Source organism: Pelophylax lessonae, assembly GCF_965119305.1.
Source record: "Pelophylax lessonae genome assembly, chromosome: 9".
NCBI lineage: Eukaryota > Metazoa > Chordata > Amphibia > Anura > Ranidae > Pelophylax > Pelophylax lessonae.
The window spans coordinates 172,352,355-172,377,290 of record NC_138776.1 but is presented as its reverse complement, the minus strand read 5'-3'; the positions used below and the strand labels follow the sequence as shown (position 1 = coordinate 172,377,290).

Here is a 24,936-nt window from a genome sequence, read left to right as displayed (position 1 = left end):
TATTCTGTACATGGAATGATGAAAGGTCTCTTTAGGATATATACATGGAGTGATGACAGGGTCTCTTTAGGATATTTATGTATATATATATATATATATATATATATATATATATATATATATATGGAGTGATGACATGTTCTCTTTAGAATATATACATGGAGTGATGTTAGGACGATTGAATAGGTGTCACGATGTAGCTCTCTCTTTCTCTCTCTGCTTCCTGTACAGGTGTACAAATGCCCCGCCCTCGCCCGGAGGAAGTCAGAGTGCAGGGGAGGCGGTGTTCTGCTGAACTACCACTCCCAGCATGCTCCGCGTCTTCCGTATGTGCGCTCTAGCTGCCCGATCTCTTCGCGCACCGTAGTGCGTCATTGGCGGCACCCCGCCCTCGGTGGCGCCTGCGCAGTACGCCCCGCTGTCTAATGGCTGAGTAAGCCGCCCGCTGATTGGCCGGCCCGGCACTGTGTGAGCGTAGTGACGGAAGGGGGGCATATGGCGGAGGGATGTTCCCGGGCCCTGTTTAAATAAAAACAGCCGGACATTTCCTCTGCTGTCTCCCTCCACCGGAATCTCCGGCCTGGGTTGCTGGTGACGGCGGGCACCGGTGAAGCGGAGGAGCCCCGGGTGATTAGACCGTGTGAGGTATGGAGGGGAGGGTGGGGGAGACTTGTGGTCAGGGGGGTCCCGGCTGTGCGCCATGGCAGGCCGGACTTCTGGGAAGTTTGTCCGGGCTGAGTTGAGCCTGGAGGGGGGAAGCTGCAAACTTTCCGGAGGCCCAGTACAGTCCCCCCTCCTCTATTAGAGTGTAATGTCAGCAGGGCGGCCTGTGCTCTGCCTGAAAGTTCTCCTCACTCTACACACAGGCAGGCCTACACAGCTATGCCAGGATCAGAGCCTGGACATACATAGTACACATCTATGCCAGGATCAGAGCCTGGACCTACATAGTACACAGCTATGCCAGGATCAGAGCCTGGACCTACATAGTACACATCTATGCCAGGATCAGAGCCTGGACCTACATAGTACACAGCTATGCCAGGATCAGAGCCTGGACCTACATAGTACACAGCTATGCCAGGATCAGAGCCTGGACCTACATAGTACACAGCTATGCCAGGATCAGCGCCTGGACCTACATAGTACACAGCTATGCCAGGATCAGAGCCTGGACCTACATACTACGCAGCTATGCCAGGATCAGCGCCTGGACCTACATACTACACAGCTATGCCAGGATCAGCGCCTGGACCTACATAGTACACAGCTATGCCAGGATCAGAGCCTGGACCTACATACTACACAGCTATGCCAGGATCAGAGCCTGGACATACATAGTACACAGCTATGCCAGGATCAGAGCCTGGACCTACATACTACACAGCTATGCCAGGATCAGAGCCTGGACCTACATACTACACAGCTATGCCAGGATCAGAGCCTGGACCTACATACTACACAGCTATGCCAGGATCAGAGCCTGGACCTACATACTACACAGCTATGCCAGGATCAGAGCCTGGACCTACATACTACACAGCTATGCCAGGATCAGAGCCTGGACCTACATACTACACAGCTATGCCAGGATCAGAGCCTGGACCTACATACTACACAGCTATGCCAGGATCAGAGCCTGGACATACATAGTACACAGCTATGCCAGGATCAGAGCCTGGACCTACATACTACACAGCTATGCCAGGATCAGAGCCTGGACCTACATACTACACAGCTATGCCAGGATCAGAGCCTGGACCTACATACTACACAGCTATGCCAGGATCAGAGCCTGGACCTACATAGTACACAGCTATGCCAGGATCAGAGCCTGGACCTACATACTACACAGCTATGCCAGGATCAGCGCCTGGACCTACATACTACACAGCTATGCCAGGATCAGAGCCTGGACCTACATAGTACACAGCTATGCCAGGATCAGAGCCTGGACCTACATAGTACACAGCTATGCCAGGATCAGAGCCTGGACCTACATACTACACAGCTATGCCAGGATCAGCGCCTGGACCTACATACTACACAGCTATGCCAGGATCAGAGCCTGGACCTACATAGTACGCAGCTATGCCAGGATCAGAGCCTGGACCTACATAGTACGCAGCTATGCCAGGACCAGAGCCTGGACCTACATAGTACACAGCTATGCCAGGATCAGAGCCTGGACCTACATACTACACAGCTATGCCAGGATCAGAGCCTGGACCTACATACTACACAGCTATGCCAGGATCAGAGCCTGGACCTACATACTACACAGCTATGCCAGGATCAGAGCCTGGACATACATAGTACACAGCTATGCCAGGATCAGAGCCTGGACCTACATACTACACAGCTATGCCAGGATCAGAGCCTGGACCTACATACTACACAGCTATGCCAGGATCAGAGCCTGGACCTACATACTACACAGCTATGCCAGGATCAGAGCCTGGACCTACATAGTACACAGCTATGCCAGGATCAGAGCCTGGACCTACATACTACACAGCTATGCCAGGATCAGCGCCTGGACCTACATACTACACAGCTATGCCAGGATCAGCGCCTGGACCTACATACTACACAGCTATGCCAGGATCAGAGCCTGGACCTACATAGTACGCAGCTATGCCAGGATCAGAGCCTGGACCTACATAGTACGCAGCTATGCCAGGACCAGAGCCTGGACCTACATAGTACACAGCTATGCCAGGATCAGAGCCTGGACCTACATAGTACACAGCTATGCCAGGATCAGCGCCTGGACCTACATACTACACAGCTATGCCAGGATCAGAGCCTGGACCTACATACTACACAGCTATGCCAGGATCAGAGCCTGGACCTACATAGTACACAGCTATGCCAGGATCAGAGCCTGGACCTACATAGTACACAGCTATGCCAGGATCAGAGCCTGGACCTACATAGTACACAGCTATGCCAGGATCAGAGCCTGGACCTACATACTACACAGCTATGCCAGGTTCAGAGCCTGGACCTACATACTACACAGCTATGCCAGGATCAGAGCCTGGACCTACATACTACACAGCTATGCCAGGATCAGAGCCTGGACCTACATACTACACAGCTATGCCAGGATCAGAGCCTGGACCTACATAGTACACAGCTATGCCAGGATCAGCGCCTGGACCTACATACTACACAGCTATGCCAGGATCAGCGCCTGGACCTACATAGTACACAGCTATGCCAGGATCAGAGCCTGGACCTACATAGTACACAGCTATGCCAGGATCAGCGCCTGGACCTACATACTACACAGCTATGCCAGGATCAGAGCCTGGACCTACATACTACACAGCTATGCCAGGATCAGAGCCTGGACCTACATACTACACAGCTATGCCAGGATCAGCGCCTGGACCTACATAGTACGCAGCTATGCCAGGATCAGCGCCTGGACCTACATACTACGCAGCTATGCCAGGATCAGAGCCTGGACCTACATACTACACAGCTATGCCAGGATCAGCGCCTGGACCTACATAGTACGCAGCTATGCCAGGATCAGCGCCTGGACCTACATAGTACACAGCTATGCCAGGATCAGAGCCTGGACCTACATAGTACACAGCTATGCCAGGATCAGAGCCTGGACCTACATAGTACACAGCTATGCCAGGATCAGAGCCTGGACCTACATAGTACACAGCTATGCCAGGATCAGAGCCTGGACCTACATAGTACACAGCTATGCCAGGATCAGCGCCTGGACCTACATACTACACAGCTATGCCAGGATCAGAGCCTGGACCTACATAGTACACAGCTATGCCAGGATCAGAGCCTGGACCTACATAGTACACAGCTATGCCAGGATCAGCGCCTGGACCTACATAGTACACAGCTATGCCAGGATCAGCGCCTGGACCTACATAGTACACAGCTATGCCAGGATCAGAGCCTGGACCTACATAGTACACAGCTATGCCAGGATCAGAGCCTGGACCTACATAGTACACAGCTATGCCAGGATCAGCGCCTGGACCTACATACTACACAGCTATGCCAGGATCAGAGCCTGGACCTACATAGTACACAGCTATGCCAGGATCAGAGCCTGGACCTACATACTACACAGCTATGCCAGGATCAGCGCCTGGACCTACATACTACACAGCTATGCCAGGATCAGAGCCTGGACCTACATAGTACGCAGCTATGCCAGGATCAGAGCCTGGACCTACATAGTACACAGCTATGCCAGGATCAGCGCCTGGACCTACATAGTACACAGCTATGCCAGGATCAGAGCCTGGACCTACATAGTACACAGCTATGCCAGGATCAGCGCCTGGACCTACATACTACACAGCTATGCCAGGATCAGAGCCTGGACCTACATACTACACAGCTATGCCAGGATCAGAGCCTGGACCTACATACTACACAGCTATGTCAGGATCAGCGCCTGGACCTACATAGTACGCAGCTATGCCAGGATCAGCGCCTGGACCTACATACTACGCAGCTATGCCAGGATCAGCGCCTGGACCTGCATACTACACAGCTATGCCAGGATCAGAGCCTGGACCTACATAGTACACAGCTATGCCAGGATCAGAGCCTGGACCTACATACTACACAGCTATGCCAGGATCAGAGCCTGGACCTACATAGTACACAGCTATGCCAGGATCAGCGCCTGGACCTACATACTACACAGCTATGCCAGGATCAGAGCCTGGACCTACATAGTACACAGCTATGCCAGGATCAGAGCCTGGACCTACATACTACACAGCTATGCCAGGATCAGCGCCTGGACCTACATACTACACAGCTATGCCAGGATCAGAGCCTGGACCTACATAGTACGCAGCTATGCCAGGATCAGAGCCTGGACCTACATAGTACACAGCTATGCCAGGATCAGAGCCTGGACCTACATAGTACACAGCTATGCCAGGACCAGAGCCTGGACCTACATAATACACAGCTATGTCAGGATCAGCGCCTGGACCTACATAGTACACAGCTATGCCAGGATCAGCGCCTGGACCTACATACTACACAGCTATGCCAGGATCAGAGCCTGGACCTACATACTACACAGCTATGCCAGGATCAGAGCCTGGACCTACATAGTACACAGCTATGCCAGGATCAGAGCCTGGACCTACATAGTACACAGCTATGCCAGGATCAGAGCCTGGACCTACATAGTACACAGCTATGCCAGGATCAGAGCCTGGACCTACATAGTACACAGCTATGCCAGGATCAGAGCCTGGACCTACATAGTACACAGCTATGCCAGGATCAGAGCCTGGACCTACATACTACACAGCTATGCCAGGTTCAGAGCCTGGACCTACATACTACACAGCTATGCCAGGATCAGAGCCTGGACCTACATACTACACAGCTATGCCAGGATCAGAGCCTGGACCTACATACTACACAGCTATGCCAGGATCAGAGCCTGGACCTACATACTACACAGCTATGCCAGGATCAGAGCCTGGACCTACATACTACACAGCTATGCCAGGATCAGAGCCTGGACCTACATACTACACAGCTATGCCAGGATCAGAGCCTGGACCTACATACTACACAGCTATGCCAGGATCAGAGCCTGGACCTACATAGTACACAGCTATGCCAGGATCAGCGCCTGGACCTACATAGTACACAGCTATGCCAGGATCAGAGCCTGGACCTACATACTACACAGCTATGCCAGGATCAGCGCCTGGACCTACATAGTACACAGCTATGCCAGGATCAGAGCCTGGACCTACATAGTACACAGCTATGCCAGGATCAGAGCCTGGACCTACATACTACACAGCTATGCCAGGATCAGAGCCTGGACCTACATACACCATACTACTGTGCTACTCCTATACCGTACATTGTCATCTGACACCGCTCTGTTCTGTGCACACCATACTATGTGATCCTAAACAGCCCATACACCATACAATGTGATCCTACACAACTCTGCCCTGTGCTGCCCATACACCATACAACTGCCCTGTGCTGCCCATACACCATACAAAGTGACCCTACACAACCCTGCCCTGTGCTGTCCATGCACCATACAATGTGATCCTACACAACTCTGCCCTGTGCTGCCCATATACCATACAACTGCCCTGTGCTGCCCATACACCATACAAAGTGACCCTACACAACTCTGCCCTGTGCTGCCCATGCACCATACAATGTGATCCTACACAACTCTGCCCTGTGCTGCCCATGCACCATACAATGTGATCCTACACAACTCTGCCCTGTGCTGCCCATACACCTCTGCCCTGTGCTGCCTGTACGCCGTGCAAGTCTGCCCTGTGCTGCCTGTACGCCGCGCCAGTCTGCTCTGGCGTGACCGTACGCCGCGCCAGTCTGCTCTGGCGTGACCGTACGCCACGCCAGTCTGCTCTGGCGTGACCGTACACTGCGCCAGTCTGCCCGTACACTGTACCACTTTTCCCTGTGCTGCCCATATACCATAGTGTGATTGAATACAACCCATACATTGTACAATGTGTTCTGACAACTCTGCTCTGTGCTGCCCATACACCATACAACTCTGCTCTGTGTTGCCTATAAATCTTGATCGGACACAAACCATACAGTGGGATCGGCCACAGCTCTGCTCTGTGCTGCCCATACACGTACGGAGCTGATGACAAATCCATGCTCCCCATGGCAGTAGTATCAGAGCATGCAGGACACAGCAGATTGTAGAGGTAATGTAGATTGGCTCAATGATCAGCCGTACACTCTGATTATACAATCCTCCTTCACATCTGTTGCCAGCTCTGTAATGGAAAGGCTCGCTCTTTTGATAGCAGGATTGTTTACATCTGTCCTCTCATTTCATCGCTCTTGTTAATGAAGATTGTATTGTAAAGTCATTCTACATTGATCACATTATGGTAGTCTCAGCCTGAGAAGGCAAGCAGTGGCTCACAGTATACAATGTATTCCAGAGTAACCTAGAAAAAAGCTTTGAATAGAGTATGGAAGAGTTACAGTACAAGTCAAAGCTCGTTTGGCTGTAGTTCCTTCTGCACTCTTGTGACCGGTTGACCACTCTGAAGCCTGCTGACATCACAGAGAGGCTTGGGAAAGATGGCGACAATGATGTCGGGATCTACCCACATACCTGGGTCTGCACTAGGGGTGCACCGATCCGACTTTTCCAGTCCCGATACTGATGCCTGACTTTGTGTATCTGTCGATAACGATCCGGTACTATTGTTTTGTTGTAACAATTGTGCATTCAAAACCTAAAATATTATGTAATCAAAATTTAAAAAGAATAAAATGTAGCCACAAGAAAAAAAAAAGTTAATTCCTTGAACATAGAATAAATATCAAACAGTAAACATGTAAAAAATTATAAAGTGAAAAATCCTACAAACAGGAATTTTAAATGCAACATAGCAGCTGAACCTGAGAAATTCTCAGTGAGAATAAACGAACGAAACTGGATAGGCCAGTGGATCGGTTAATTTTACCGATCCCAGATCCAATATCCAATCCTAATATTGGATCGGTGCACCGTTAGTCGGCACCCAGCTCAGCCTCTCGGTGAACCGCTGAGAGCTTGAGCTTGGCCGATCCCGCCCCTCCACAGCCCAACGCTCCAGTAAGTGCATGGGGGTGGGGGCCAGAGCAGATAGTCTGTCACCAGCTCTCTGCTCAGGGAGCTCTGAGAACCGATTTGGTGTTTGATCACTTGGTTGTCAGTCTTAGAGCCAGCAGGGGACAGATACTGCATCCAGCTAGTTAAGTAGGATTTTGTGGTAACCCCCCCCCCCCCCCATACGTCTCTTTTTAATTGAGATGTAAAGACGATCTATACTCCCCTCTATGCTGCCCACCGGCTCTAAGATTGAAATCACAGTGATCAAATGACCACTCAGTTCTCAGTCTAACCAGGGCAGAGAGTGGTGACTGTCAGTCATCGCTCTCCGCACTGCCCTTCCAGAGCTGGGGTGGGACTTTGGCCGTCAGCCATAAGGCTAGAACTAGCTGTCTGTCAGGCAGCTGGGTGGACATACTCATTTATTATTGGTGCTTAAAAATAGTGCTTTACATATACAGTGCCTTGCAAAAGTATCTCCCCCCCCCCCCCCCGGCATTTTTCATGTTTTGTTGCCTCACAACCTGAAATTAACATGGATTGTTTGAGGATTTGCATCATTTAATTTACAGAACATGTCCACAACTTTGAAGATTTTTATCTTTTTATTTTTCTTTGTGTAGCAAACAACAAATAGGACAAAATAACAGAAAAAGTCAATGTGCATAACTATTCACCCCCTAAAGTCAATACTTTGTAGAGCCACCTTTTGCGGCAATCACAGCTCCAAGTCGCTTTGGATAAAGCCCCGTACACGCGTAGCGATTGCCGATCGTAAATATTCGGCCGCCGACTGATCGGCCGATTGCCGGCTTGTTAGTATGATGCTTCCGACAACCGGCTGCGACTTTTCGGCCGAACAGAATCTGGTGTGCAGGCATTAAAATTTTTGTTGGCCAACACCAGAACGGCCGATTGTTCGCCAGTCAGTACAGAATTCGGCCGACAATCAGCAGATTAGCAAGACTGGGCATGCTCAGAAAAGAAAAAACACACGGAAAGTTAACCATCACATGACATCACTTCTGCAGTCGGCTGTTGTTGGCCGACAAAATTCCTGTGCAGTCTTTTGCAGTTTTCAACAGACAGGACAGCACCGGACAAAAGATGGCCGATCGTTCGGCCGACATTCGGTACGTGTGTACGGGGCTTTAGTCTCTATGAGCTTGCCATATCTTACCCCTGGTTTTTTTGCCCATTCCTCCTTGCAAAACTGCTCCAGCTCCTCAAAGTTGGATGGTTTGCACTTGTGAACAGCAATCTTTAAGCCGGCCTTTTAGATTTACTATTGGATTGAAGTCTGGGCTTTGACTAGGCCATTCCAACACATTTACATGTTTACCCTTAAACCACTCAAGTGTTGCTTTAGCAGTGTGTTTGTCTGTCCTGCTGGAAGGTGAATCTCCGTTCTAGCCTCAAATCACACACAGAGTGGTACAGGTTTTTCTCAGGAATATTCCTGTGTTTAGCACCATCCATCTTTCCCTCAACTCTGACCAGTTTCCCAGTCCTGGCTGCTGAAAAACATCTCCACAGCATGATACTGCCACCACCATGTTTCACTGTGGGGATGGTGTTCTTTGGGTGATGTGATGTGTTGGGTTTGCCCCAGACATAGTGCTTTCTTTGATGGTCAAAAAGTTAAATTTTAGACTCCTCAGACCAGAGCACCTTCCTCCATACATTTTCAGAGTCTCCCACATGCCTTTTCCAAACTCAAAACGTGCCATTTTGCTTTTTGCTGAAAGTAATGGCTTTCTTCTGACCACTCTGCCATAAAGCCCAACTCTATGGAGCTTACGGCTTTTTGTCCTCCTATATACAGATACTTCAGTCTCTGCTGTGGAACTCTGCAGCTCCTCCATGGTTACCTTAGGTCTCTGTGCTGCCTATCTGATTAATGCCCTCCTTGCCCGGTCCGTGAGTTTTGGTGGGTGGCCATCTCTTGCCAGGTTTGCTGTTGTGCCATGTTCTTTCCATTTGGTTATGATAGATTTGATGGTGCTCCTGGGGATCATCAAAGATTTGGATATTTTTTTATAACCTAAGCCTGACTTGTACTTCTCAATATCGTCCCTTACTTGTTTGGAGAGTTCCTTGGTCTTCATGGCAGTGTTTGGTTAGTGGTGCCTTTTGCTTAGGTGTTGCAGCCTCTGGGGCCTTTCAAACAAGGTGTGTATATGTAATGACAGATCATGTGACACGTAGTTTGCACACAGGTGGACATCATGTCACTAATTAGATGACTTCTGAAGGTAATTGGTTGCACCAGAGCTTTTTATGGTCTTCATAACAAAGGGGGTGAATACAAAAAATAGTTTTATGTATATTTTTTTTCTCATTTCACTTCACCAACTTAGACTATTGTGTTCTGATCCATCACATAAAATTCAGATTAACAAAACGTTGAACTTAAGGCTGTAATGTAACAAAATAGGTAAAAAGTCAAGGGGGTGAATATTTTTGCAAGTTACTGTATGTTGTACATTCATATCAGTCTCTGCCCTTATGTAGCTTACAGTCTAAGATCCCTAACTCACATTTAGGGAGGGGCTTAGGTGTGTTGGGATCGTAGTCCCAACCTACCTGAGCAATCCCTCACTGCACACTGCCAATCATAGGCAGTTTCCGGCCCCTAGCTGCACATACACACACTGGCTATGATTGGTTGTTTGCAGTGAGGGCTTCCTGGCAGGATTGCTCAGGTGGGTTGGGAACTATATCTAATAGGAAAACCCACACAGACACAGGGAGAACATGAAAACTCCAGGCAGGTAATGCCATGGTTGGGATTTTTAACCCAAGACCTTAGTGCTGCTAGGAGAAAGTCCTAACCACTTAGCCACCGTGCTGCCTTAATGGCCAAGATCCTTTCAGGCTCTGAGCTTACAGCTGATTCTGGGTCACAGGTGTGCAAAGTAAGTGCACTCCAGAAAAGAAATATGGCTATAAAAGCTTTGGTCATATTTCTCTTTTTAACTCCCCCCCCCCCCCTCCTCCTCCGCAACAGGAAGTGAGAAGAAATTTCTCAGAGGTGTAACTACTATTCTAGGGCTTGTTTACACTTGCGTCGCCCTCTGAAGACAATAGATTGCTTTTCAGAGCTTGTTTTATAGGAGGCAGTTTTGTCGCCTTTGTATTGCCTGAGGTTGCACTTAAATTGGTCAGTTTTGGCGGTGGTACTGCATTTTTGCCACAGAATCTGTACAACTCCGTCCGCCTGCCTTTAAAACTGAAAGTGATTGGAAAGTTTTTGTTTTTTTTTTAAAAACAGACATGTTCTACTTAACTGCCCTGTGCAGTGAATTTGCCTACGGCAGCCTGGATCCTCCTCTTCTTGGGTCCCTCTTTGGTGCTCCTAGCCCCTCCCTCCTGCCGAACGCCCCCACAGCAGGCAGCTTGCTATGGGGGCACCTGAGCCAAGCTGCAGCTCCGTGCCCATTCAGACACGGAGCTGCGGTTCAGCCCCACCCCTAGTCTCCTAATTGGTTAACTGACTTTGACAGCCACGGAAACCAATGGCGCCGCGGCTTTGTCTCAGGAGGAAGCGTCCCAGATGGCCGAGGGATTCGTGAACATTGCTGGACAGAGATGGTGCTCAGGTAAGTATTAGAGAGTGCTGCACACTAAAGGCTTTTTATCTTAACGCATACAATGCATTAAGATAAAAAAACCTTCTACCTTTACAACTCCTTTCAAAGCGGGTGGTAAAGCTGCAGCTCCACAACTGATTTTTGTTGCTCCCTACCGCAAGTGTAAACTAGGCCTTAGGGCTCACGCACGTGGCAGATGAGGGCTGTACACCACCTTGATCTTTGTATTACTGGCGGGACAGGTAACGCCAGGCGAGTCTGTACAGGACGTCTGTACAAATGATGCCAGGCTGCTACTGTCCACATTTAATCATGCATGGAGCGTTACTTGCAGTTGGACGTGCACCCCTGCTCGTGAACGGTCTTCTTTCAGAGGCGGAATCTATCCCTAACCACAGGTAAGTACTGCACGCGGGGGCGGCAGCTTGGCATTGATTTGTACAGCTTTCCTATCTGCTGCAGATCACAAACCGTACCCACTGAAGAAATACTGATTTCACAAAACACTGTGAATTGATGGCCATCATCCCAAATGGATATCAAAGAGAACACATAATAGAAAAGTGGGACTTTAAGAGGCCACAAAGGAGGGATGATCACAGACAATTTAAAATGGTATCAAAATGTATTGGTTCATGTAGCTCAAAAATATATATACACAAAATATAATAGACAAGAAAAATATTCCCATAGGAATATTGTGGATATAAAATACCAAATTACAAAAATGTAATGTAATTAATGTATATATCTTTTCGTAGAAAATTTATAAGGTGTTTAGCCCTGAAGAAACCCTTGGCGAAATGCGTCAGCTCTTTGAGGACCTACAGATTTTATCAGGGACATTTTTTGTAATTTGCTATTTTGTTTCCACAATATTCCTACAGGAATATTTGTTTTTTTTTGTGTGTGTGTGTGTATATAGAATATAATATTTTAGCTATATAAACCAATACATTTTGATACTATTTTAAATTGTCTGTGATCATCCCTCCTTTGTGGCCTCTAAAAGTCCCACTTTTCTATTATGTGTTCTGTAGAAATACTTTTACGTTCAGCCATGTTCTTGAGCCCTTAAAGCGGAGTTCCACCCAAAAGTGGAACTTCCGCTTTAGGTATTCTAACCCCCTGACATGCCACATTTGGCATGTCATTTTTGGGGGGGGGGGGGGGGGCAGGTACCTAGTTTTGACAGGTACCCGCTCCCACTTCTGCTCGGAGCGCCGCGGCGCCCTGAGCGGAAATTCTCCTCTCCCCCTCCCTCCCTGCAATCTTCTGGGACATGTCAGAGGTCCCAGAAGATTGCCGGCCAATCACGACGCGCAGCGCGACTAGCGCATGCGCAGTGGGTACCCGGCTGTGAAGCCGCAAACTGTCACTGCCGGGTGCCCACAGCAGTGATGCCGAGGGAGAGGATCGAGGCTTTGGGCGGCCGCATCGCTGGACCTTTGGACAGGTGAGTAAAATGGCTGGAACTCCACTTTAAGGCTCCTTTCAGACGGCCGCTCCGCTGCTTAAGTCCGCTGAGGGACTTTTTTTTTTTTTTCACGGAGCGGATGACCTTTCTGTCATCCGCTCCGTGTGCCCGCATATCATCCCATCCGTTTTCGGATGATATGTGGACCTAATGTAAGTCTATGGGGATTGCGGATGTCAGCAGATGACACCGCTGACATCCGATTTTCCTTCCTTTCCGTTTTTTGAACGGAACAAAAATAGGATTTTTTCAGTTCCAAAAAACCGAACAGAACTGACAGGAGGAAAATCGGATGTCAGCGGATGGTATTCCGCTGACATCCGCAATGCCATAGACTTACATTATGTCCGCAAATCATCCGCAAAAAAATAGGATGATTTGCGGACATACGGAGCGGCTGTGTGAAAGGGCCCTTAGACACTTGTCACTGCTGCTGTTGTCCCCATTGGATTTGATTTCTCGACATTTACAGTTTGGTGACAAGAAGTAGAATTAATGAGGATGCTTTTCCTCAGTGCAGACACAAACCACAATAAATATCTGAGAGAGGTTCTAATCCTTCTCTAGAATATGCTAGACAACAGAGAAAAGTCTATACTAGACATAGACCAGGTCTAAACCCAACCGTTACAATCTCAAATAACTATTACTGTGTAAATTCAAAGGATTTTTTCACTATTTTATATTTTAATACAATATAAATATATATATATTTATATATATATTTTAATACGCTATTTTATAGATTTTGTATTTTAATACAATACCTGGCGGCGATCCTGTAGTTAGGGTCCTTGCTCAGGAACTTCTCCATATTTGGTGACAACTGTCTCTTATTTGTGTTTCTGGTCACCTACACTTCTGTTGGAGACTTGAGTTGGCTGTGTGAACACACTGAGCAGGCATGGTCCACTGGTTACTATCAGGAAGCTGGTCCAGAGTATTGATATACCGCAGACTATGGAGCTAATGCATGCAGACAGGAAGTGGCTGTTAGAGGCTGGAGGTGCCCAGCAGCATCGGGATGATGAAAAAAACCAACAAAAAATGCTGCAAGTAGTGTTTTGTGGGAGAAAATGGCAGTAGTTTGTCACGAGGCTTCAGTGCCATCCAGCTAGGTTCAGATTTTTTTTTCATACTTGTTGTTTATGTGAATCTGCTTGTTATAATATTGGTAAATATTTTTGTGTTGCATCAAGTAGAGGCAATATTTAGGCCCAGTCTGACACAGGTTTGTTAGATGTTTCACACTTTATTTTATGTTTGCTTTTGCTGTGGGGAAAATGTGTTGTCTATTTGTTTTGATTTTAATATCTGTTAGGCCCCTTTCACACAGGGTGACAGATCAGGCCCGCTTGTCCATTCTTTAGGCAGACCTGATCAGACATCCATTGCTCTTTTCTGTTTACACCTGCCAACATCCGATCCTGTCCCCTAAAAAGAGACAGATGGGGATCCGTTCCCCATCTTTCTGGCGGATCGAATGACAGTCAGATGTAAACAGGCTGGCGGGTTTGTTTGCATCCAAGCGCCCATTGAGAAGTGAGCTCCGTCTTCACTGCATAGAGGACTTGTCATCTGCCTGCTTAGCGGGTATCAGCGGACAGATCCCATGCTGGGCAGATAAATCCACTGGCAGACCCTGAAAGTGTGAAAAGAGCTCTAAGTGTCAAATAAAAAAATTGTACCTCCGAAGCATTACATGTGCGTACACATATGAGAAACTTACAGGAGATATTGCCATATAGGTCACACAGTTGGTGTCTTTGTGCATGTAATGTGTTTTTATATGTGATATCAAATGTAGGCGGTGCTTGTTTTTTTTATTGGAATGTGTTTTGACTAGCTGTCGGTAAAATGATTTCCAAGTTTGATGCAAACATGTTTTGTAGCAATATGTTTGTTGACAGATATTCCTCCTCTGAAAGATTTCAGGGGTCCCTTAGTTCCCTAATGTCTAACCGTGGGTTTCTAAAGTAGAATTTCAGTCTCAACCACTTCAGCCCGGGAAGATTTACCCCCCCCCCCCCCTTCGTGACCAGGGCATTTTTTGCGTTACTTGAATTGACAATTGTGCGGTCGTGCTACGCTGTACCCAAATAAAATTGTCGTCCCCCCCCCACCAAATAGCGCTTTCTTTTGGTGGTATTTATTCACCTTTTTGGGTTTTTTTTTGTGCTCTTAACCACTTAAGCCCCGGAAGATTTTACCCCCTTCCTGACCAGGGGGTATTTTGCGATTCGGCATTGTGTGACTTTAACGGACAATTGCGCGGTCGTGCGGCGCTGTATCTAAACGAATTTGGCGTCCTTCTTTTCCCACAAACAGAGCCTTCTTTTGGTGGTATTTGATCACCTGTGCGATTTTTTGATCATGCTCTATAAACAAAAAAAGAGCGTAAATTTTGCAAAAATAGCAATATTTTCACATTTTTTTTATATGAAATTCCCCCCAAAAAAATGTAAAAATCAAAATTTTTTTAACATTCGGCCAATTTGTTTTATGCTACATATGTTTGGTAAAAAAAATCGCAAAAAGCATATTTTGATTGGTTTGGTCAAAAGTTATCGCGTTTACTAACAAAGGGAAAGATTTTTTTTTTTTTTTTAACGCGTAATGGCGGCGATCTGCGTTTTTTTTGAGGTACTGCGACATTGCGACCCTTGACTGACATTTTTGACACTTTTGGGGTTACCAGTGACATTTCTACAGTAATCAGTGCTATACATATGCACTGTTACTGTAAAAATACACTGGCAGTGAAGGGGTTAACTTTTTTTGAAAGGGAGGGGCTGTGTGTGTCCCTAGGGGTGTGCTTTCTACTGTGATTGGCTGTGGCTTCAGATGTATGAACAGTGATCAACGGTTCTACATAGTAGAACCGTATGATCATCCTTCATACACAGGGGAGAATGACAGGCAGCTTGTTTACACAAGCCGCCTGACTTTCTTCCTCTCCCCGACGATCGCAGAGTGACCGGCCGACATTGGGTCCGCCGGTCACACGCGCGTGGGGGTGCGGGAGCGCGCCTCCGGCGGCGCGCGCTCGCTCCCTAGACCCTCACAGGCTAGCGACGTAGACCTACGTCGCTTTGCCTGTGAGGGGCTGACTGCCGACGTAGATCGGCGTTAGGCAGTCGGCAAGTGGTTAACAAAAACAATATTTTCCGCTATAAAATATATCAAATAAAAAATGGAAAAACTCGATTTCTTTATTAATTTAGACCAGGGTGGATTTGATTTAAATTGCTAGTAAAAAGGCTTGATTTGAGTCAACTCGATTGAAATCATAATTTTTAAAGAGCAACCGTCCTCTCTGATCTGCAGCGGCTCCACTGACGTGCTATTTACTTGCCGACAATCCCATTCACTTTAAAGCGGAGTTCCGGCCACAAAATCGACATAATCGATTTTGGGCCATCCGCTTGCTCTTGGTCACCTGAAAAAGAAATGGATAGTTACGATTTTTTTTTTTTTGTTTACTTACCTTGTTATTGAAGAAAAATATACTCCCCTTTCTTCCACTTCCTCCCTCTGCGGCCGCGGCCCGCGCCGTCACTTCCTCTTTGCATTGATTCCTGGGAGCTGAACGTCATCGCTCCCAGGAATCAATGCGCCTGCCCCGGCCCCGCTCGTCGCTTCCAGTGCGGCGCCTCATTCCCTGCTAAACAGCTTCTGGGCATGCCCAGAAGCTGTGGAGGGATGACGCGCCCGCACCGAAGTGACGAGCGGGGCCGGTGCAGGCGCATTCTGGGAGAAGAGGACGCAGAAGAGGATCGCGCTGGCTTCAGCTGCCCACATCCGAGATGGCAGCGCTGGAGAAGAAATTTTCAAGGTAAGTCTTCTAAAAGGTAAGTGCAACCCGGGACAGTACAGAGGCTATCCATTGTGGAATGTACTATCCCTGACTGTCCCGGGGGTATTTTTAGCTAAATTTCACCCCCGTGGCCGAAACTCCGCTTTAATGGGATGGCTGGTGATGCAGAAGTGACACAACAAGGTGAGGGACGTGGCGGCAGCAGGTGTGTGGATGCCTTCAAACAGGCGCTGCCATGATGGGTCTGAAATGACAGGTGCTCTTTAAATGTAAGGACTTATTCTTGCTGGTAGTTAGGATCTTTAATATCTGCAAACAAAATGAAAGTTTCCTATTTAGAATAATTAAACTGTCAGGTTAGTAAAACAGCAATATCAGAACTGATTCAATCATTCAATTTGTAGTGTACATAGATTTGCAAAACAATGGGATAAAGGACTATTCCTGCACTTTGTTTTTATCTCATGGTTACTGTGAAATTGTGTGAATGCATCAGTGCAGTGCATGCTATCTTAACTTGCAGAGCTTTGGTTCATTTAATGAATTTAACAAACTCATTAGCCTCATGCTACATAACTAAGCTCCAGTTCATGCTGAATAAACTAAATAATAATGTATCTTAAATACACTGAGCAAAATTATAAACTAAACACTTGTTTTTTCCCCAATTTTGCATGAGCTAAACTCAAAGATCTAAGACTTTTTTTTTTTTTTTTTCTATGTACACAAAAAGCCTATTTCTCTCAAATATTCACAAATCTGTCTAAATCTGTTAGTTTTTTGTTAGTGAGCACTTCTGCTTTGCTGAGCTAATTCACCCACCTGATTTAGACATCATGATTATTGCTCAGGTGTGCCTTAGGTTGGCCACAATAAAGGCCACTCTAAAACGTGCAGGGGGGGGGGGGGGGGGTGTCTGAAAACCATTCAGTATCCGGTTGCCTCAAGCAGTGCAACACATCTCCTTCGCATAAAGTTGATCAGGTTGTTGATTGTGGCCTGTGGAATATTGGTCTACCCCTCTTCAATGGCTGTGCGAAGTTGCTGGATATTGGCAGGACCTGGAACGCGCTGTCGTATACGCCGATCCAAAGCATCCCAAACGTGCTCAATGGCTGACCTGTCCAGTGAGTATGCTGGCCATGCAAGAACTGGGATGTTTTCAGCTTCCAGGAATTGTGTACAGATCCTTGCAACATGGGGCCGTGCATTATCATCCTGCAACATGAGGTGATGGTCGTGGTTGAATGGCACAACAATAGGCCTCAGGATCTTGTCACGGTATCTCTGTGCATTCAAAATGCCATCAATAAAATGCACTGGTGTTAGTTATCCATAACCCTGCTGCCACCATGGGCCACTCGATCCACAACGTTGACATCAGCAAACTGCTCACCCACACGATGCCATACACGCTGTCTGCCATCTGCCCTGTACAGTGAAAATCGGGATTCATTTGTGAAGAGAACACCTCTCCACAGTGCCAGACGCCATGAAATATGAGAATTTGACCTCTCCAGTCTGTTACGATGATAAACTGCAGTCAGGTTGAGACTCCGATGAGGACATCGAGCATGCAGATGAGCTTCCCTGAGATGGTTTCTGACAGTTTGTGCAGAAATTCTTTGGTTATGCAAACCGATTGTTGCGGAAGCTGTCTGGGTGGCCGGTCTCAGACGATCTTGGAGGTGAAGATGCTGGATGTAGAGGTCCTTGGCTGGGTTGGGTACACATGGTCTGCAGTTGTGAGGCCTGCTGGATGTACTGCCAAATTCTCTGAAACGCCTTTGGAGACGGCTTACGGTAGAGAAATGAACATTCAATTAACCACCTCAGCGGCATTCCCAAATGTGGCTCGGGGTTAACTTTCAGTACCAAAAGCGGTAACCCCGAGCCACACTCGGGATTTCTCTGCGCTCCCCCGCCGTACTCCTCGTCCTCAGTCTCTCCCCTCTCTGTGCACAGCTGATTGCCGGCACATGCCTTCCGGTTCCCTTCCCTGTGAGCGTTGCGACGCAGGGAGATGAAACTGGCGGCAAATTCAAAAGTGTAAATACACAAATGACATGATACAAAGCTGTGAACAGATTACACTGTATCATGCCATTTCACCACAGGATTTCACCTGGTGACTTTTCCAGTGCCCTGCCTGTGCTTTTCCAGTGCTTTGTAACTGGAAAATTTTGAACGACCATGGCGTCCAAAAAGTGTTCTTTTTGCCTAAAAGCGCTTTTAGACGAACTGGAAAACGACAGCGAAACGGAGTTACATGAAGAACTGGGCGATAGCGATTAGTGGGAAAATTTGTCAGGTATGGAAAGTGACGACAGCGACGATTCTGATGTCTCTTTCTGGCACATAGCTTGTGGAATTTGGGAAGTATATCAAATGATTCTTCAGAATTTCCAACGGAGCGATGTGCCAGAAAGAGAAATCAGAATCTTCGCTGTCGTCACTTTCCGTACCCGATGATGAATTTTCCCACGAATCGCTATCGCTCAGTTCTTCAAGTAACTCCGTTTTGCTGTCGCTGTTTTCCAGTTCGTCTAAAAGCGCTTTTGCGCAAAAAGAAGGCTTTTTGGACGCCATGGTCGTTCAAAATTTTCCTGGCACAAAGAACTGGAAAAGCACAGGCAGGGCACTGGAAAAGTCACCAGGTGCAATCCTGTGGTGAAATGGCATGATACAGTGTAATCCATTAGGATCACAGCTTTGCATCATTTCATTTAGTGTATTTACAATTTCTAAATTGCTGCCGGTTCCACCCCCCTGCGTTGAAACGCTGGCAGGGAAGAGAACCGGAAGACAGGTGATGGCATTGGCCGGGACACAGTGGGAGGACGGCAGGGGATCGCAGGGGAAGGTGAGTTTTAAAATTTAAAAGTGTACTGCTTTTAGCACAGAAATCCTGACATAATCAGACCGCCAGGGAGGTTAACGGGCAACAGCTCTGGTGGACATTCCTGCAGTCAGCATGCCAATTGCACGCTCCCACAACTTGTGACATCTGTGGCATTGTATATATGGGTGTGATTCTCGTGCTGTCCTATGAGGTGAATGAGTATATGTACCCTCAATGCTGCCAGTACTGTTGCTGTTAACCACACAGTTACAAAAATGAGATAAGGGGGAGGGAGGGGGGGAGGCTTCAAGGGTGATGGGTAGTATAAAGTGGCTCAGTAATAAATAATAATAAATAAATACATTGATAAATCCACTGTTTTCTAATGTGTCAATTAAATATAGTAAAATAAATCATATACCCTATATACTCGAGTATAAGCCGAGGCCCCTACTTTTACCACAAAAAGATGGGAAAAATGATTGACTCGAGTATAAGCCTAGGGTGAGAATGCAGGGTGGCGGGCATGGTACAGGAGAATGCAGGGTGGCGGGCATGGTACAGGAGAATGCAGGGTGGCTGGCATGGTACAGGAGAATGCAGGGTACAGGAGAATGCAGGGTGGCTGGCATGGTACAGGAGAATGCGGGGTTGCGGGCATATTAGTGCGGCTGTTTCAGTTACCTCTTCCAGAGGTGCCTTCATTTTAACAATGGCGCCGCCCGGCGCCGACACGTCATTGCGCACGTGCCGCCGCTCGGGAAAGCTGGTATACGTTCGGCTATTCCCGGCCTGTCCCGAGTGGTGGCGGCGCATGCGCGGTGACATGTATACGCCGGGCGGCGCCATTTTTAAATCTTAAACACATCGGAGCGGCCGGGAACTTTTTTTTTTTTTTTTTGACTCGAGTATAAGCCGAGGGGGACGTTTTCAGCACAAAAAATGTGCTAAAAAAACTTGGCGTATATACTCGAGTATATACGGTAATCATAAAATAAAGTGCTGATATTGGTGAATGTGTGAAATCATATATAAATCTGTATCATAAAAACCATATACAATATTTTCTATAGATAATAAACAAATGCATAACCAAATATCAACAAAGGTGCTTATGGTGATTCCGCATATGAGTAAAATTCTACAAAGTTGATAATCATGTGCCAATAAAGTGCTCTGTGCAAATTAGTGACTTTATTATTATTATTATTATTATTATTATTCAGGATTTCTATAGCGTCAGCAGTTTACGCAGCGATTTACAATGTTTGAGGGAGACAATACAGTTACAATACAATAAAATACAAGAGGATTAAGAGGGCCCTGCTCACAAAAGCTTACAATCTAATAGGGTGGGGCAGGTGGTACAAGAGGTTGTAACAGTAGGGAATGAGCTGATGGAAGATTAGTCGAGGTGTGATATTTTATTCGAAAAAATTTAGCCACTCCCATATAAAACCGCTACTGTGCGTCTATCTGCCGCAGGACTAATCCTTCCCGTCCTCCAATGTCACTTCGGGTGCTCTGCCCTACGCGTTATGTCACGACCACATGTGACTACTTCTTCCCCTGAAGAAGTCACGTGTGGTTGTGACCTAACGCGTAGGGCAGAAAATATTGGAAGTGACATTGGGGAGGACGGGAAGGATTAGTCCTGCGGCAGATTAGGGCTGCAACTAACGATTAATTTGTCTGTCGACTAATCTATCGATTATTTCTACGATTAGTCGACTAATCTAACGATTATTTAAATTTTTTGTTTTTTTGCTTAATTTAGTCTTTTTGATTAGCTAATTAATCCTGTAATTAATACAGACCCCTCAGTAAGCCCCCCTCCCACTACAGACCCCTCAGTAAGCCCCCCTCCCAGTACAGCCCCCCACAGTAAGCCCTCCCACCCAGTACAGACCACTTAGTAAGCCCCCCTCCCCGTACAGACCCCTCAGTAAGCCCTCCCATCTAGTACAGACCACTTGCTAAGCCCCCCTCCCAGTACAGACCCCTCAGTAAGCCCTCCCACCTAGTTCAGACCACTTACTAAACCCCCCTCCCAGTACAGACCCCTCAGTAAGCCCTCCCATCTAGTACAGACCACTTACTAAGCCCCCCCTCCCAGTACAGACCCCTCAGTAAGCCCTCCCACCTAGTACAGACCACTTACTAAACCCCCCTCCCAGTACAGACCCCTCAGTAAGCCCTCCCACCCAGTACAGACCACTTAGTAAGCCCCCCTCCCAGTGCAGACCCCCCAGTAAGCCCTCCCACCTAGTACAGTATGTACTGGGTGGGAGGGCTTACTGAGGGGTCTGCACTGGGAGGGGGGGGCTTACTAAGGGGTCTGTACTAGGTGGGAGGGCTTACTGAGGGGTCTGTACTGGAAGGGGGGCTTACTAAGTGGTCTGTACTGTACAGACCACTTAGTAAGCCCCCCTTCCAGTACAGACCCCTTAGTAAGCCCCCCTCCCAGTGCAGACCCCTCAGTAAGCCCCCCTCCCAGTGCAGACCCCTTAGTAAGCCCCCCTCCCAGTACAGACCCCTTAGTAAGCCCCCCTCCCAGTGCAGACCCCTCAGTAAGCCCTCCCACCTAGTACAGTATGTACTGGGTGGGAGGGCTTACTGAGGGGTCTGCACTGGGAGGGGGGGCTTACTAAGGGGTCTGTACTAGGTGGGAGGGGGGCTTACTAAGGGGTCTGTACTAGGTGGGAGGGCTTACTGAGGGGTCTGTACTGGAAGGGGGGCTTACTAAGTGGTCTGTACTGTACAGACCACTTAGTAAGCCCCCCTCCCAGTACACTAGTACAGACCCCTTAGTAAGCCCCCCTCCCTGTGCAGACCCCTCAGTAAGCCCTCCCACCTAGTACAGACTGTACTAGGTGGGAGGGCTTACTGGGGGGTCTGTACTGGAAGGGGGGCTTACTAAGGGGTCTGTACTAGGTGGGAGGGCTTACTGGGGGGTCTGTACTGGGAGGGGGGCTTACTAAATGGTCTGTACTGTACAGACCACTTAGTAAGCCCCCCTTCCAGTGCAGACCCCCCAGTAAGCCCTCCCACCTAGTACAGGCCATTACAAGCCGGTGTAGCGCCGCAAATGTGACATGTTTAAGTAGCTGGGGGAGGATGCGAATGTGTGTTGTGGCAGTACAGGGGTGCTGGAGACGGTCAGCACTCACCTCTCGTCTCCGACGGAGCCCGGCGGGGGAATTTCACCCGGCCGGCAATGCTTCAAGCGGCGCGGCGGCCGGCCGGGGGCGTGTGACGTCACACGTTGACGCGTCGACGCATTTTCCGCACGTCGACGATTTTTTGTAGTCGACGAGTCGTGACAGCCCTACGGCAGATACGACGCACAGTAGCGGTTTTATATGTGAGTGGCTACATTTTTTTGAATAAAATTGTTTGGCAATACTATACTATATTGGCCCCCTTATTTCGAGATCCGTGGTACTACCAGTGAACCCATAATTGGATCCCTGCAAGGAGGAGCACACCACCATCCCCTTTACCTATTCCATATATTCAGAGGAGGAGAGGAGAAGAAGTGGATGCCTTAATAGATCTTAAAGGCACATTACCTGAGGCCCGGACGTGAGCATTTAGCACACCTAGAGGTGATGAGCCCCGAAGAGAACCTTTTTGCACAAAATATAGAAGTGGAAGAAGTTATTTTTATACACAGGAGAGGAAGATTCACGTTATTAATATTGTATGGGACATTTGAGCACTATTGGATGCATACAGGCATCTAAACACATTTGTTATACATTGAGAAATATAATTAATTATTAGTCACTAATTTGCACAGAGCACTTTATTGGCACATGATTATCAACTTTATTGAATTTTACTCGTATGCGGAATCACTATAAGCACCTTTGTTGATAATTGATTATGCATTTGTTTATTATCTATAGAAAATATTGTATATGGTTTTTATGATACAGATTTATATATGATTTCACACATTCACCAATATCAGCACTTTATTTTATGATTACAGTATATGATTTATTTTACTATATTTAATTATTTAATTAACACATTAGAAAACAGTGGAATTATTTATCAATGTATTTATTATTTATTACCGAGCCACTTTGTGCTACCCATCACCCTTGAAGCGCGGTACTAACCCCCCCCCCTCATCTCATCTGTGGCATTGTGCTGTGTGATAAAACTGCACATTTTAGGGCCCTTTCACATGGGCGTTCCGCATGTCCGTATATCCTATTTTTTTGCGGATGATATACGGACATAATGTATGTCAATGGCATTGCGGATGACCACCCGCTGACATCCGATTTTCGTCCTTTCAGTTCTGTTCCTTTTTTTGGAACGGAACAGAACCCTATTTTTGTTCCGTTAAGAAAAACGGAACAGATGCAAAATCGGATGTCAGCGGTGTCATTCGCAATGCCCATAGACATACATTATGTCCGTATATCATCCGTAAACGGATGCAATGATATGCGGACATATGGAGCGGATGACACAAGTGTCATCCGCTCCGTGGAAAAAAAAAAAGAAGCACCGGAGCGGAACAAAAAACTGAATGGCCGTGTGAAAGAGGCCTTCGAGTGGCATTTTATTGTGGTCAGCCTAAGGCCCCTTTAACACTATCCGTCCGTCGGATGGATTACGTTTTTCTCAGTGGGGGATCGAGCCGTCGATCCCCCGCTGAGCAGGAGGATGACAGCTGTGTCTCCGCGCTGTGTGCGGAGACACAGCTGTCGGTTCCCCATGCATCTCTATGGGGGAAATTGGATGGGAACGGACCGTCTGTCCGTTCTCATCTGATCCCATCCAATCCGATCCGCTGGATGGATGGAAAATAGGGTTTCCATCCGTCCAGATTTGACAGATCGGGACGGATGTCATCGGACATGTCTCCGCCCCATAGGAATGCATGGGGGGACCGTTCAGATCCGCCAAAAAAACTAACAGGCGGATCTGAACGGTCCGCCTGTGTAAAAGGGGCCTTAGGCAGAAATCATGCTGTCTAATCAGCATCTTGATATGCCACACATGTGAGGTGGATGGATTTATCTTGGCAAAGAAGTGCTCACTAACACAGATTTAGACAGATTTGTGAACAATATTTGAGAGAAATAGGCCTTTTGTGTACATAGAAAAGTCTTAGATCTTTGAGTTTAGCTCATGAAAAATGGGGGCAAAAACAAAAGTGTTGCTTTTTTAATAATTTTGTTTAGTGTAGAAAACTATATTTTTACTCCAAAAGCATTCTAGACCTGGAAAAAAAAAATGACGTACAGGTACGTGATTTCGTGCTGGAGGGCCGCCCTGCCACAATAGAAATTCTCTTTTATTTTTCCACACAAAGCTTTCTTTGGGTAGTTTTTTAGTCACCACTAGGTTTTTTATTCTTTGCTAAATAAGCTAATAAAGACAGAAAATGATTAAAAAAACACAAAACAAAACAGTTGCCTCAGTGAAAATAGCTCCCTAAATGTGCACCCCCTTGTGATTGGGTCCTCACCTTAATACATGCGTTTTTTAGATTAAACTTGGTTGTAAAGCGCTTAATGTCTTCCTAAGCTTGGATAAATCTGT

The 24,936-nt window shown here is 47.3% G+C and overlaps 1 protein-coding gene across 2 annotated transcripts in view; it reads left to right on the top strand.

The window, feature by feature from the left end:
• Positions 1-409: 409 nt before the first annotated feature.
• The window catches only part of WAPL (WAPL cohesin release factor), a 226,127-nt gene continuing 201,600 nt past the window's right edge, over positions 410-24,936 (top strand). The window contains exon 1 of one of the 2 annotated variants that reach the window (XM_082267623.1): positions 410-645. The gene's annotated coding sequence lies outside the window, so the exon portion shown is untranslated. The remainder of the gene's footprint in view (positions 646-24,936) is intronic. The other variant, XM_082267624.1, reaches the window with a different exon arrangement.